The following is a 14,701-nucleotide window of genomic DNA, read 5'->3' as shown; positions in this document are numbered from 1 at the left end:
AGTATCTCGTGCCGCCCAGGCTGTAGTGCAGTGGCGCAATCTCTGCTCACTGCAACCTCTGTCTCCCAGGTTCAAGTAATTCTCCTGCCTCAGCCTCCCGAGTAGCTGATACTACAGGTGCCCGCCGCCATGCCCACCTAATTTTTTGTATTTTAATAGAGATGGCATTTGACCGTGTTGCCTAGGCTAGTCTTGAGCTCCTCAGCTCAGGCAAGTCGCCTGCCTCGGCCTCCCAAAGTGCTAGGATTACAGGCATGAGCCATTACGCCTGGCCTATTTTTTTCCTTAACCAATTAATGATTTAGACATTTAGATATATGTTTTTAATTTTTAAAGTTGATCTGACTTTGGTTTATGTTGTTGATTTCCAACTTTATTAAAGGGTTGGTAAATTACTAGAGATTACTTAATAATTCCTGAGTTCAGCAATGCTTTAGAATAGTGTTTACTCTCTGTATCATAATAGACTACTACAGAAAAGTGATAGAAATTTGGACCGTAGTGGTAGGGTGGGGAAAGAAGTAATTTGAGACTTGGGATAGGTTTTTAGGTCTGAGACTTAATGACTGACTGACTGTAGAAGGTTAACATGTGAAAGGAGTTAAGTATGACTTCTGTGATTCTGGCTGAGTGGCAGAATGGGTGGTATGGCCATTACTGATACAAAGAAGATTGAGAACAATGACAGAGACTGGGTCAGTTTGGGACAAGTCGTGCTTGTGTTGCCTGTGAGATATTTAGAATGAGATAACAATAATGCATAGATTTGAAGTCCTTCTCTTGAGATCAAGAAAAAAGTTAAGATTAACTGTATATATTGTGAAATCATCAAGGCATAGAAAGTCATCAAACTAATGGCAATGGATTGGTTTGCTTGCAAAAATGTGTAGAATTGGAAATGTGACAAGATTAAAATCTTGAACAATTTCAATGGTCTGCTAGAGGAGGAGTAGTTACGGCTAGAAAGTGAAGATGAAAAGAGGTATGTGATATTATGGTAAGATAACAGAATAGAGTATTTTGAGAAAAAGAGAATCAAGAAGAAAATGTCATTAACAATGAAGTAGAATAACTGAAAATCATATTGATACTTAGCATACTATAAGAATTATAATATATTATGGGAAGTGCCCATTACTATTACTAGTAATACTAATTGAGATTTTAGTATTTCAGGAAGTTCTATGAATTATACATTTTTCTCTTGATAATACTGAATGGAGCTGTCAGAATATTAAGTATGGTAAAAATTCAAACAACAAACTGTCATGTATTAAATGTCTACTGTGCTCCAGGAAGAGTGATAAGCATCTTATACAATGCCACTCTAAAAAATTGTTATTTCTATCTAAAGCACAAAGTAGCTTAAACAAATAAATGCATCATTTAATCAATATGTCAATGTATCTACCATTTTTTTGCAGCTTATAATTTGTTAGGACTTCTCACATTTTTAATTCAATTGTCACTGTTGTGGAAGAAAAAAATGTTGCTTCCTCTTCTTTTTATACATCTGCCGTAACCCATAGAGAAGGACATTTCCACCTACTCTCCTTTCTTCACTCCCTTGTTGGTTTCTGCCCACAAAAAGAGGAGTTGACCATCTGCCTGTTCTGAACATGAGTCACCTGCTCAGGTTTTCCTGGTAGACAAGGTTTATTTTCTGTAAAAAGCAGGCAAATGCCCTGTTTTATCTTTACTTTTTGCACGCAGGTGCTGCCATTTTCTTTCTGCTGCCTGCTCTTGTTTATAAAACTTACCTAGTCATGCAGCTGTCAGCATCTGCCCTTGCAATATATCCACTACTTCATTCTCTTGGTTCCATTCATGCTACAAGGTAAGGCAGAGAAGCTACACATGCTTATGTAACACTTGAATAAATGGACTTGGGAGTTTGCTCCATAAAAGTAGCCATTCCAAAATCGAAGAATTAGACCTCTCACTTAGACATCTAGGCCTGAGTGCATTCCTTCATCATATTTTACCAGCCTGGCCAACATGGTGAAATCCCGGTCTCTACTAAGAAATACAAAAATTAGCCAGGCGTAGTGGTGGGCGCCTGTAATTTCAGCGATTCAAGAGGCTGAGGCAGGGAGAATTGCTTGAACCCAAAGGCAGAGATTGCAGTCAGCCAAGATCGTGCCACTGCACTCCAGCTTGGGCGACACAGCAAAACTCTGTCTGAAAAACAAATAAACAAACAAACAAACAAAGAAAAACCCTGAAAGTATTAGCCAACTAAAAGAATGGATACAGCCTAATTAAAAAAAATGGAGATTAGAAAGAGACTTATTAACACTCCCATAATAGAAATACCAGAATTAAAGGAAGAGAATGTAAAAGAGGCAGTGAATGAAAAGAATAACTGAGAATTCATTATAATTAAAGCTATAAAATCTCAGATTGAAGTTATGTAGGAGTTCAAACCTTCAAGAGATGAGCATTCCCACACCTAAAGACACAGTGAAATATAAGAATATCAAATATACTATCTAAGAGATCCCCAAAGAATAAGCAAATAGTCTACAAAGAAAGCAAAGAATCAAATTCATGTCAACTCTTCTTGATCTATGAATATGTTGACTCTTTTTATAATTTAAAAATAATAGTAATGAGTGGAAATTAACTTCTCGTCTCAAACTACATTCTTCTTAAGATGATATTCTTTATTTGTTCTTCACAAACTTCCGAATCCTAATTTCCTTGAAATTTAAGAAATAAGTTTATAATAATTTTATTGTTAAACAGGTCTTTATCAAATTGCATTTGTCTGCTTTCTAAAGCATATTCTTAAAAAGTACACAGGGGCATCATAATTCTCCTTTACAATATTATCAAACGGAGAATTATCTCAGTTGAGAATGATGGTTTTTTTTTAAAGAATCTTACTCTTATAGTTGAACTTATTTTCCATTGGTTTCTAAATGTGCTTCCCCATATTTTCATAAATTTAAAGATAGAGGACAAAAATTCAAGATCTGGTTGGTATTTAAAGCAAATTAAGTTAGCTTCATGCTACAGAGTCAATAATACAAAACTCTATAATTGCTACAACATGTATTTCTTTTACATTACAGTAAATAGTGAAATTACATTTTTCAATCAGAATGTGTATTGTCATGAAGAGACACTCATCCCTTACTTCAGTCTGAACATAGTAGAAAAGTCTCCAAGAAGCTCCCTCTAGTGTCTGAAGGATACAACTCACTGGCAAAGGATTTGTGAGAGACAAACAGATGTGAGAATTTTAGCGTCTAAAATGTCTGGCTGAAAGAGCATGGAGAGCGTCAACTCCAATACACATTCTGCTTGCAAGTGGGGATACCAAAGGTCCAGAGAGAATGCTTTGACTAAGGTTATGCTGTTAGTTAGTGGTAGATCAAGTAGAAGTCAGGTTTCCTGACTTCTAGTCCACAGAACATTCCATTCTACTCTGCAGACTTGGATTTCGGACAAACAGGACTAGAGCAGAATAGAAGCAGAAAACTTGAAGATGAGATTTAGAAGTAAAGGGATGAGGAAACAGTCATTGGGTTAAAGGAGAAAACAACAAGGTTAACATTGACGAAAAGGGCTAGGGAATCATAGTTATCTGTTTAAAGAACAGGAACCCAGAGACAGGGTGGTCAAGATGACGAGTTAAAATTTACCATATTTGAGAGCTTATTGATAGAATTGGAAACATTAATTGAGCATTTACAAAAATATGAAGTTTGTTATTGAGTCTTAAGATCAGTAATGAAGTTTAGCTAGTAATTCCTCACTTATTAAAATCTGTCATTCAACTATTATTCTCTTCTTATCACCTGTCTCAATAGAGATTTCTGACAATGCAGAATATGAAAATGTCAAAGCAAGACAATAAACCTTGATTTCTTGCCCCCTACTCTAGTTCACGATAATAGACTGGCAGTGGGGTTGTTAGTTAAAACAGCCATGATGTACTGTCTTTAAATGATGTGTGTAACTTTGGATCTCCTCATCCTGCTCCCAGAGTACACAAAGGACAATGCCTCTCTAGAGAAAACTCCAAGAATTATTTACCTTTAGAAACACAAACTAGAAACAGCCTCATTGCTTTATCCTTAGGTGTGTGACTTCTGTCTTCATACTGTTTCAAAAATTAGTTTGTAAAAATATATTCAATGATTTCTTTTTAATGAGTATTGAATGTGAGAGTATGCTGTATGTATAGAGATGTACATCAAAGAGGTCATAGTCTGGTGGGGAAAACACCAAGATATAGAAGAGAAAGTGGGAAATATTGTTTCTAGTACCTTTCAATTCTCAACACTTTTTACATCTTAGCAATTGTGTAAGGTGACTCTGAGTTCTCTGGAGATATTATTACCAAATACATCCTGTCAGGTACTAAGGATACTTGATACATGAGCTACTCTTCACCAAAAATACCAGTGGAGGGGGTGAGTGAATAAGGATATAGCTGGAGTGGGGCTCTAACAAATAAAAATGTGTTAGAAAAGAAACTTCCACATGGAATAATGCAGTCTGAGCATTGAATTTTAAAAAGTGTTGTATATACTGGGGCAAGTAAGTAGATGAGAATTTCTGAGTTTCTATGCTGCATCATTTTATGGAATGAAATAACAAAGCTCAAGAATGGCTTGTTTGCTCATTAATTGAGCAGTTTCTTTTCAAGTAAAAATGGTAGAGATTTGGAGATAAATTTCTGTTAAGTCTCTGAAAACTGAGAACACTTCATAATAATATAGTTCTTTTTTATTTTCAATTTTCATTATCACAATAAAGACAAATATTTAATAAGCTAAAATATATTGAGAACCAAAATTGTGCAATGTACTATAGTTAGTATTTTTATCAACATCATCACATTTCATTTTTGCAAAAAAACTTTCATCCCTGAGGCAATACTGTTGGACCACAAACATAAGAGAAATAGCTAAAGCATCAGAGCATTCCACAAAATTCTTCATCACATTATTTAGCAAGTTTCTATATCTAAAACAGTATATAAGATATATGATTCCTTCTTTTTTGTGGAACATAATTAAACTTAGAAAGATATACTTAAGAACGTTTTATAAATCTGATGGAAATAACACTGAATCTAAAATGGTGAAGAAGACCTAAGTGTGGTAAAAATGTTCCAGTAATGAACAAGAAGTTGGTGGCTTCACAAAATTGAATAATAGTTCAGTACAGGGAAGTACAGTGGGAACTATGGTAAAAGACTAGAGGCAAAAAGAGATCTAAGTTCCAACTGCAATTTTACATATATATGTAACCTACATACATGTACATATGTAACACACATATGCACACATGTACAGATGCAACACATATATGTAACATATGCACACACGTGCAACATGCATACATGTATACGTATATATGACACACGTACACATGTAACACATGTACATATCACACATGTATATGTGTCACATACACGTATATATGTAACATGCATGCATGTATATATGCGACACACATATACGTATATATGCAACATATATTAAATATATATGTACATATATACGTATATGTGTGTGTATATATATGGCTGATCTCTAAGGCATGTTATAAAAGCACTAATTAGATCAAATCAAGTTGATGGGTTTTACCCTTCACCACAGCTTCCATTTCTTCTTCTCATTCATAATCCTACCCAGGACTGTTCAATTGCTCACGTGACAGCCTCAAGTCCAGCAAATTATTCCACAAATTACTACTCCAAAAGGTTGTCAGAAGTGAACCCTAGACTTTTTTCTGGAGAAAGAGATCCAAATAATTTTGGTAGCTTTGGGCTACATTTCACAATTTCATCTTGTCCAATTATCTGGCAATAATCCGTTATCTTTCTATCACTTTGCTCACTTACTACATTTGCTCTCTGACTCCAGTTAATTAATTTAAACTGTTCAGTTCTTGATGGAATTTTTAGCAAATTTTATGTTTTTGCTATAAATCTTGTGAGAAATATAATTTAATTTGAATTTATGTCTTAATTTCTCAATATTTTCTTACAATATGGTCCTAAAATAGAATTAATAAATAGATATTAACAAGTATTCTTTATATGTATTACCAAAGTACTTTACATAAATATTTTACTAATGTATGCTTGTGTGACTATAGCTTTGACAACACTGAGTTATACCTTTAATTTCATTTTCTGCTTGGAAAAGTAATATCTCATTTTAATTTGTGATATAAAAAATTTGTAAGAAAAACAGTAAGAAGTAAAAATTCCAAATTATTTCAGCAAAATCTAGGAATAAGTGGTCTATAAAATAGAGCACAAAAACATTTTAAAGGTCTCTTGGGAGGGGCAGACGAGAGTGAGAGAGGTAGCTAAAAATATTTTTAAAATGTAATCTTATTGGAATAGAAGGAAAGAATGAAAAAATATGCTTCCTGAGATAACTAATTGAGTTTGTTCAAGTCAGTATGCAAACTAGAGTACCAAAGCTTTGACCAAACTCGATCTACCTGTTTTCAAAAACACTACTTCCACTTCTTACCTGCATAACATAAGGTAAGTGCTTCATTTCCTCAGTAGTTAGATGTTATAATTATCTTTACCTTATAGGGTTGTCGTGAGAACTGAATTAGATACTATGAATTATTATAGATGATTAAGTATAATAAAAATATAGATTCCTAACACTTATATACTGTGTACACAGTATATACTTGATAAATTATATTATCATTATAACACTTTTTGTTCATAGCAATAGAGAGAAATTATCTCTGTATGAACATCCAGAAGGAAAGACAACTACTTAATAATAAAAATAAAGTATGATTTCCAAATTACTAAGATGACAAAATGGAATGAATAGCAACTTTATCAAGCACATGAGAATAGGATTGAATAGAAAAAAAGATATAGAAACATTAAAATTAAGAAAATAAAATTGGAAAATAAAAAATGAGAGATAAAAATGTGGACCAAGTGGTTTTTAGAACAGTGAATCTATTTTGTATGGCACTGTCATGGTGGCTACAGGTCATCAGACATTTGTCAAAACTCACAGAAACTACAACACAAGAAATGAACACTAATGTAAACTATGGAACTCAGGTAATAAGCATGGATCGACATTGGTTTATAAATTGTAACAAATGTGCCATCTAATGCAAGATAGTAATAATAGCAGAAACCTAGGGTGAGTGTAAAGTGGTTCATAGGAATTTTGTACTTTCTATTCAACTTTTCTGTAAAGCTAAAAGTACAAAAAAACCTATTAATTATAAAAATAGTGTAGAAATTTCTGTATACACACACACACACACGTATATATACAAAGAAAGAGCAAGAGATAACTCAGCAGAAATTTCTACTATATTTTAGAAATTTTATATTAATTGTATATATAATTTAGTAACAACAGATTTTTGTCAGCTATATAACATAATAAATTTGCTAGCTTTTATCGTTACTTACTTGCATGCTAATATTTCCTTGAAGTATTAGCAATACCTTGCAGATAAATGGTTTAGAAAGTACATATAGATTATTTCATCATTGCAGTAATCCTAAGAGGTAATCAAAGGCAGGTATTATTTATGCTTTAAGGATTACAGAAAAAGGAATGGCTAACTTTATGGAACAAGAAAGTTGCTGAGTGAACATAAAGACTAATTCTTATGATTTTTTGCTTTGGGGAAAGATTCATGCAGATCAATATAAAAAGTAAATATATTCTGTAAAAAGTACCAAAAATAACAGACCAGATAAGTGAAAACATAAAAGAAAATGAAAGAGATAAAATGTTTCATCAATCATTACAGAGATTGAGAATGAACTGTAATTTCCCATGGAATAACAAAAGTTGATGTTCTTAAACTGGACTTTGAAAAATCCACATTGTTACAGAGAGACGGGAAGAATGTTTTAGTGTTCTATTACACAGTAGGGTGATTGTAGCAATAACAATTAGTATATATTTCAAGGTAACTTGAAGAGAAGATTTTTACTGTTGTTACCACAAATAAATGATAAATGTTTAAAGTAATGGATATGGTAACTACCCTAATTTGATCATTATGTTATGTATACATGTACTGAAACATTATATTGTGTCCCATAAATATTTATAATTATTATGTGTCAATCATACATTTAAGTTATTCAAATTATATTTTCATCAAGTTGCCAAGGTGGTAATACGTAGTTCTTACTTTTTATACTAAGCTGGTGCCATGCAAAGCTCTATGACGAAATATTTGCTTCACAAAATGTGACTTTTATCACATTTATCACTAATGTTGGCGCCTTGGCGCCCTCTTAGGCAGCCAATTAAGTTATTTGGAATGGTGAGTTCATGGGTGGTTTGAGTAGATGCATCCAAACTTGCCCAATAGCCTTTCACCTCTGGAGAGCTGCAGTCAATTCTGGCGAATCCGGCACCCCCCGTGCATCATGGCAAAGTGAGACTGTTGTCTTGCCACCTGGTTCAGATTGGCCAGATCGAGCGGAGAAATGGTGTGTTGCCCTTGAATCGAGTAGGCATCTAGAGGTGGTCCCTCCAGGTCGTGGGTGGCGTGGGGGTAGCCCGCGGCGTCGCTGCACCGATCTTGGCCACCTGCGCAGATGACTGGGAAGCTGGCCATAATATATATAATATATAATATATATTAATATAGTTATATAATATATAATATGTATTAATATAGTTATATAATATATAATATGTATTAATATAGTTATATAATATATGTCAGATAATATATATTTATGTGTAAGTGTGTGTGTATATACATATATGTGTGTGAGTGTGTGTGTGTGTATCTTTCATATAGGTCCAATTCCACTCTGCTACGTTCTAAGTATTTTCAGATGTTTGTGTATGTTTGCATTTGTGCCATTATGAATGAGTTTTTAAAACTGTCAACTGGATCAACTATCTAAATGAAGATAGTTGCCTGTGTTTTTGCCTTCCATGTGGCCTGATTTTTGCCTTAACAGTGTGGGTAGGTTCCAAGGTTGAGCTTTGAGAGGGAGGGAGAGAGAGGAAGTGGAGGAAGGAGGCAGGAGTGGGGCCGGAGGAAAGAGAAGCCTTATCACCTTTAAGAACCAGCCTCTGAGATTACACAGTTCTGTCCTGCTCTTTTGGGTTGAGACAGTTATACAGTTTCCTGTAGTTTCAAGAGAAAGGAAAATAGACTCTGCCTCTTGACGGAAATGGCAAGGTTGTGGAAGAACATGTGGGAATGGAAATACTGCTGTAGCCATTTTTGAAAAATATAATCTGCTATAGATACAAAATATAAAAATGATTTCTATAAAGTTATCTAAAACTATGCCTAGACTTTTAAAAATTCCTGGTAAGGTTAATAATTTTACACACTGGTAACTATTAATTTTCTTTGTGAATATTCGCGCCCATTGTAGATTTTTAAACTGTAATTTTTAGTTTCCTAAGTCATTTATATACTATTTTATTATGTATTATTCTCCACCTAAGAATATGGCATTTTTTATAATATGAATATCATATCCTGAATAACGATGCTTAAACAGGTGAAACAATAGGGCTCTTACAACTGTAGTTTAATTTAAGAATATTAGATAAATGTTTCCCATGATATTTAGAATAGCCAAAGAAAGACATTAGAATGACTTTTTAACTATTCTAAATTATTGCAAAATAAAAACAAAATATCCCAAGATCTCATATTTAAAATGACAGTATCTAATAAACACTGAAGAATTATTAAAATTGCTAATCATCCACAAAAGAACAACATTGATTAATAGCAAGATGGGATGGGAGTTCAAAGATCCAGTTTCTGGTTTTAGCTCTTCACTTAAAAATTGGTCCTTGGCAACTCCATTAACCTCCCGGGTGGGTCTCAGGAGATGAGAGAATATCAGATGGGATAATATCGAAAGTACCCTTCTGTTCTAAAAATCATGAATTCAAAGATCTAAATTCTTGGGAATAACAGAGGATCAATTTTAAAACACTTTTTTGATTTGTTTTTAAATGAGAGCTAGCTCTGCAAAAGCATAGGGGAATCTGTATTGTTCAAAGTACTTGACTGGAGAAAATGCCTCAATTTCGTAGACTCTCGTATTTATTTGAAAGACCATTATTTCACCAAGGATTTGTTGCTTTGCAAACAAATAAGCCTTCATGTACCCAGTTAAAACTCTTCAGTAACTTTCCATTGCTCTTAGGATAGAGCATGGCTCCTGGGTGACCTAGTCTCAACCTATTACTCCAGCCCCATTATTCACCACTGCTTTTGTTTCTGATGTATCAGGACCGTTGCATATGTATTTTTGTCTTCTCTGTTGCATGTTTCCCTCTCCCTCTCCCTCTCCACTCATTTAATTCCTATTCTTTCTTCAAGTTTTGGTAAAATGTCATTTAGTCAGAAAAATACACCTTGACACCTCAGTCTACTCCCAGGTTCCTTCCTCCAGGTCAAATGCATGGAAGCACAGGTCAACACATCCACAGCACCCTATAATTCCTTGTTCATTGCACTTACCACTCTTTCAGTTGACATACGTATTTGTGTAATATTTTCCTCTCAAGTATAAACACCATCAAGACAACCATGTCTCTTCTGTTCATGAGGCAAAAATTATAGGGACACAGATTGATGGTCAATAGTTTTAGTCACTTTTCATGGAATTGTCAAAAAATAAATAATTTTTCTTAAGTAGTAGGTTTTTCATTCCTGAAGGTGTTCCTTCAAAGGCCAGATAGTAGACATTAGTGAATACAAGCGGGAATTATTCAAAGAGTAACTGAGCTCTTCCTCAATTTTATTCTATATTATATAAGTACTGTGGATAAAGCACTGAAAAGAACATTCTTTTCTTCTTCTAATTGTCCACCTTTTGATGCATATCCTCTCATATTCTTTGTTTTTATAATATATATATATGACTTATTTTAGGTTCAGGGGTACATGTGCAGGTTTATTACTCAAGTAAGCTTATGTCCTGGGAGTTTGTTGTACAGATTATTTCATCACCCAGATTAGTACCCATTAGTTATTCTTCTGGATCCTTTCCCTCCTACCACTCTCCACCCTCCTATAGGCTCCTTTACTGTATTTTTCAGTTTTCTTCAAATCTGGGTCTGCTCACACTCCGAAGTTCCCACAGGCATCATCAAAACATCAATTCCACTTGGTGATTTATAACTTCCCCTTGAACCCTGATAAGTTACGACCTAGTGTAACATGACCCATGAAGTTCCTGCATTCACAATTCTGTTTTGATTTCCTAAAACTTAAACCCTTAAGATTTGGGATAGACTCAATATATCCTGTCACTCAGTGTGCTTCCCTGCCTTTCATGACCAGTTCTGAGAACCTAGTGCCTCAGAATGGAGGAAAGACAGAATGCTACAGTAGTCGAGATTAGCAGTGATTCTACTCTACTATCAGCCTTCTCGTTCCATGTTGCTTCTTCCTGTCTTTCTGATCACCCTTTATGTCATGGCAGTTCCACTAAAGCTCAGCAAAGCTATTCCTATATAAAAAAGAGCCAGAAATTCTCCTGCCTGTTTAAAGATGTGCACGGAAATTAAAATCATATTAAATTGTGAGTTTTGAGAACTGAAAATAATTTTAAGGAGCATATATTTTTAGCATTATCAGTGTATGAATATAATATAAAACATATGAGACTAGCAGTAATCCACCCTCTTTGTAAATTCCTCTAGTGACCAAGAGCTCACCACTTACAGGGTATCAAGTTCCATCTTTACATAGTACTGGGTGTTACAAATGTCTTTATTTTTTAAACTGAAATCTGGCAATTTGTTAATTATAACTATTGGAACTAGTTCTATATAATCTCTTCCATAATTTTATCACAACATTTCTCTTCAAAACAATAAACACTATTAACATATTGGTATATTTTCCTTTTGCTTTTTAATATGTATGAATATAATTGCATACATTTTAATATAAATAACATAATGTCATTTTTCTGTCTAATTTTTTTCAAAAAGATTTTCTGTAAATACACAATCTATCTATACTATGGATATATTGTAATTTATCAAAATAGTTTCTTATTGAACATTTTAAAATGTTCAGTATAATGATGCAATAAACAAAGTTGCACATTATTTTTGATCAAATGTATTATTTTTATAAATTATTTTGTGCTTGCTGCTTAAAGGGTATGGATATTTTAAAGTTTTTGAAATAGATTTGCATATGGATGAGTTTTATATATATGTATTTTTCTCTCTTGATTCTTTTATGACAAAGTATATGATTATTCATATATAAAGATATATACATACACAGACACACACACAAAACACACTCATAGCACTTATTTCTCTACTGAGCTAAGAAAAAAATAAGCTATAGACACAAAATACAGATACTTGGGAATAAAAGTTATCTTTTTCATAAAAAAGATTGACTGTAAAACATAACAATCTATAAATGCATATTAGGTAGCCTACTAAAACTATATATATGCACATTAGATAGCTTACTAGATATATATACACACACAGTTACTACAACATAACTATACACATGTACTATACTATATATGCACATATATGTGTGCGTATATACATATATTGCATATATGTGTGTATATACACACACATACATACACACATACACATTGTTTTAGTAGGCTACCTAATGTGCATTTCTGAGTAGAAATAGATTTGCTCACTTTATCATGGTGACACTGGGTGGCCACACACAACTCCAGTTGGAACAGAGCCTACTCTGTAAGCTTTTTCAGGAGAAGCAGAGAAAGCATGTGCCATGTAGACAATGACATTTAAATGGGAAACAAATTGTTCCTTTCCTTCTTTCGATCTCACCAATCAAACAAATCTGTTCTCCTAGGAATTGTTGCCCCTTTATAAAAAAAATAGGGGTGGAGAGTCTTTGTTTCCTAACATCTAGTATTCCAAGGCAGTGGTCTTCACAGATTACTTTATATACGTGCCTATGTAAACATGCAAATATATAAGCACATATATTTATACATATTGAGATATAAATTGATACTAAATAATACACTAGAATAACTGCTAATAAAAATGTTTTTAAATATGCAATTCTGTAATATGCAATTTGAGTTTTTCCCAATTGTGTTCTAGGACAATAAACCATTTTTTAAAGAGCTTAGTCAATATGCTTGCTTGTCATTGGGGGCCCTCTTACCTATAAATGAAGCTGTTGAAATGCATTTGTTAGTTTAACATTATTGGCTATGATTTGGTTATGCAGTGCTAATATTGCTGTACCAAAGGTGGCAGCAGAAAAGCTTCTGGTTAGATAAAGAAAACAAAAACATTACTTGCACTATTTTCATTACGGCCCTCTTTATCGAACATCATAGAAGTTTCTGGAGTTTTACTTTATTGTTGACAGAGTACTTTATTATGATGCGTTTGTTCATCTTAAGACATTTAGCTTTATTAATTTCATAGCAACTATACATTTTTCTAATATTGTTTTAGAATATATAAATACTTCCACTAGCTGAAGGTTGGCATTATGCTTTCATTTTGCGAAAAATAAATGTAGAAAACAGAGATACTATCAAATTTCACCAGTGGAACACAATTTTTAAGTAAATTTCTTTTATTTGTTTTAGTTGGTAAATTAGATAATTTTGCCACAAATCATTAGGTTAATAAGAATTCAGTTAATATTTCCTAGATTTTATAGATTAAAAAACATGAAATTATAGCTTCAGTATAGCTTAACACTTTGTATTTAAATATACTTCTTTTTCTTCTTTTTATGAGAGAAGTCACATTATTTCAGTTTCTCTGATAATTTCAGAGCTAGATGAAATTAGGTCCCAGTTGTCCTATTTTTCTATTACACTATTAATGAAGTCTTTTTTTTTTAAAGAAACTCGGCAGTAACCCTTTTATTTCTATTGTCTTCAGAATGAAATTGGGTGCCATGTTCCATGCCAATGCACCTTTCCGAACTTTAATGCTTTGTCAATAATCTATCCATTAATTTGTCCATCAAAAATCCCTAACAAGCATTTCATGAGCAACAAAAGCACTAAAACCAACTCTGTGGAAATACCGGTGCTCTGAAAGTGGAAATCCATTTTATTTCAAATTATAGTTGGTCTAGCATACCGCTGATGTATATTAATTATAAAAATTATTATTATTATTATTTAGAGGAAGGGTCTCGCTTTGCTGCACAGGCTAGAGTGCAGTGGCACAATCATAACTCATTGTAGCTTCAAACTCCTGGGCCCAAGTGATCCTCCCACCTCAGTCTCCTAAGTAGCCAGGACTACAGGTGTGTGTACAAATACTTGGCTAATTTTTAAAAATTTTTTGTAGAGATGGGATTGCACTATGTTGTCCAGGCTGGTCTTGAACTCCTGGTCTCAAGTGGTCCCCCCACCTTGGCCTCCCAAAGTTCTGGGATTTCAAGCATGAGCCACCAGGCTTGGCCCTATTTTAATTATTTTCTAATGCAGTTGGGATAAAGTGACAGAAGTAGAACTGTATTTGTTTTGTTTTACTTCAGTTTCTGCAACTCTAACCTCGTGGCAATACAAACTCAATTTTACTGTTTTGTATGTACTTTCATAGCAGTAGTGAGATTATTTTCTTCCAACTTGGCCAGATAGGTTATACAGAGAAGAACTTCCCAATTCATGCAGCAAGGCACAATAGATTACAGGCCTTTGAGATTCTGTTTCTCCCTGACCTTGGGGCTG

Source organism: Aotus nancymaae, unplaced genomic scaffold (genome assembly GCF_030222135.1).
Source record: "Aotus nancymaae isolate 86718 unplaced genomic scaffold, 86718_ANA_hifiasm-v0.15.2.pri h1tg000067l, whole genome shotgun sequence".
Lineage (NCBI taxonomy): Eukaryota > Metazoa > Chordata > Mammalia > Primates > Aotidae > Aotus > Aotus nancymaae.
Note: the sequence above shows the minus strand (reverse complement) of the source record.